The sequence below is a fragment of the Lycorma delicatula genome, chromosome 4 (genome assembly GCF_047948215.1).
Source record: "Lycorma delicatula isolate Av1 chromosome 4, ASM4794821v1, whole genome shotgun sequence".
Taxonomy (NCBI): domain Eukaryota; kingdom Metazoa; phylum Arthropoda; class Insecta; order Hemiptera; family Fulgoridae; genus Lycorma; species Lycorma delicatula.
This window is the reverse complement of record NC_134458.1, coordinates 125,208,297-125,210,957: the sequence shown is the minus strand read 5'-3', so window position 1 is coordinate 125,210,957 and position 2,661 is coordinate 125,208,297. Positions and strand designations below refer to the sequence as shown.

At 26.9% G+C, this 2,661-nt stretch overlaps 1 pseudogene; it reads right to left on the bottom strand.

Annotated features, from left to right (window-relative positions):
* Positions 1-754: 754 nt before the first annotated feature.
* Positions 755-871, bottom strand: LOC142324302 (U2 spliceosomal RNA; annotated as a pseudogene).
* Positions 872-2,661: the final 1,790 nt, after the last annotated feature.

The window sequence follows — 2,661 nt, the reverse complement described above, 5'->3', positions numbered from 1 at the left end:
GCGTATACCATTAAAAAAAATTCAGGATTAAATTTAATATAATGTAACAACATACTTATGTAAGCACTGAAGAAAAAAACTGTTATTATTGACTTAAAAATAATATTTGAAACTTCAATTATTTTCTTATTTGAAATAAACTTTGTTGATTTCTTCTAAATAAATGTTCATTATCTGAGATTATTTTTTGGGAAATAGATTTTAAAATATTTGGGAAAAATTATTATTAAATCGTTTTAATGGCAGAAAACTTGAGAAGTAATTTTTCTATATTTGGATTTGCAAAAATGTGTGGATTTGAAAGATAATATGTTACGAGGATCTTAAGAGAGAGAGAGAGAGTAGGCTCTTATTTTTTCTTAAGTAAAGTTGCATGGTAAAGCATGAAGGATAATAGGGAAAAACAGCTATATTTCAAGATATGTTGGAACAAAAGTGCTACAGAAACTTTGGTATACCCGTGAGCATATAAGTTGCAATATTATTTTATACCGTTTTAATTACGTGTAACATAAATATTTTTTATAAGATTAATTATGTGTTTATTTATTAATAATAATCAGCAACAGATTATCCTATAATAATTGCCGATAGATGATAAGTTTTCGTGCATGAGAAAAATGTCATTCCTGACCGGGATTCGAAGCCGGAATCTCCGGATAAAAGGCAGACACGTTTAACCGCTACGAAGATTTGTCACTTTTAAATACAAAAAAAAAATGAATATTCTGGATACTGCAAACTATCTGTGGAAAAGGGATTACGTTCAAAAACAGTTAACACAAATTTAAATAAACTATAACCATAGTTGACCAAAAATATCAGCAGCATATACTACACTTTGATCTTAGCCAAGAGGCCAAGAAGCGATCAGCAGTATATACTACAAAAACACAGTCAAACTATAAGCTAAGAAATAAAAAAAAATTTAAATCTGGCAAAGTATTTTATGAATTTCTCGGCTTCTCCGGACAAGTATAACTTGATAGTGCAAATACAATTTTTATGAAAGTAATGAAAAAAATTGTTTCAGATTTTGAGTACAGTATTTTGAGATTTTAAGAGTGGAGTATAATATAGATGACAGAGCTCTTATAATTTTAATATTCCTTTAAATGATAAAGAGACAAAAATTCTGATAAAACATTTAGAGCCTGATAGAGCCAAATATATTTTTTTTTTACAGTTGATAATTGAATTAAAAACAAAAAATTCGAAAAAAATATTCATATATAAGTTAAAATTAACAAATTTTAATTAATGTTGCTGTAAATCTAACACCACTTCAATAAAGGCTAACGAAGAAAAAAATGTCAAAAACTTTCTGAATTTTACGTCCGGGGTCTATAATTAAAACAAATAAACCGTATGCATTTCTTGATAGCTCTATATATGAGGTATAAACTTGTTTAAAAAATGTTTGAAAAATATTTAAACTTAAGGGAGAGATCAAAAATCATATACGTAAATTTTTAGAGGTGGAAGTTTAATTTTTTTAAAAGGTTTTTTGGGTTATTTATACACGCATTGTAGGTAACAAATTTTCTTTAATAAAGTTTCCTCTATAATGTCTGAAGAAATCAGAAATTCGTTTGTTCGCAACATCCTTAACGAATTTTTAAAAAAAATTTGATCAGTGCTGCATATATAGAAATGTTTGTGCCAAATTTGAAGAAAATCGGTTTTGGTGAATTCTGAGATATAAAACTAAAAACAGTGCGCAATGCATATGTTTTTTTTTGTGTTTTTTTTTAGGTGAGCTAGTTGAACCTAAAACGTAAAGATTGCAAAAAAAAGGTTACCCCTTTTTTGACGTGATCACCATACTTCCCCCTTTAATATAGCTATAATTGCTGGGAAAGTAATAACTTTTAATTGATAAATAAACAATACTTATGAACACCATAAAACGATAACTTTTAGTGGGATTTATAATAAAAAATAAGGATAAAAATACAAACAACATTTTTCATTTTAAATAATCACATAATGAATCGTAAAAACTGAAATTAAAAATACCTGAATTACTGAAACATTTAATTCAGTTGACCCACCACAACTTACTACACACCTCTTGTATAATTTGGATAAATAAAACTTTCTCACAAAAGATAAAGTGGATCTTAAACCAATCAAACAGGTTATCTCTTTCCTTTAAGTTTTAAATATTACAAATTTAAAAACTTGACAAAAAGAGTTTAAATAATTTAAAATTCCAAAACTTAAAGTTTACGAATATTGGTCCCTTGTTGTTCAACAATGAAGTTTCTGAATGACTATTGATAAAAAAAAATGTCTGATCTATACTTCTAATGAGACAAATATTCCTTTTCTCTGGCTTTAATTCTTTTTTATTTTGCCCTATGTATCCTAAATTTAATTATTACACATATCCCGCTCCTTTGTCGAATTTAGTTTAGTTTTATCTTACACGTTTGCATATACAGAGGCCAATTATTTTTTATGCTATATGGTTTGTTATAAGGAATGCAGCATTCAATTTTTGTCTATGATTTCTACGATCGTTCTTCTCTACTGTACTGAAAGAAGGTTATTTTTCTGTGCTGCATAAATCAATTTTTTATCGATTTTTTTTTTCTAACACTGATCTTATAATAAAACTACTCAACTCCGTTATATTTTTAATAAAATTCGTTTCTA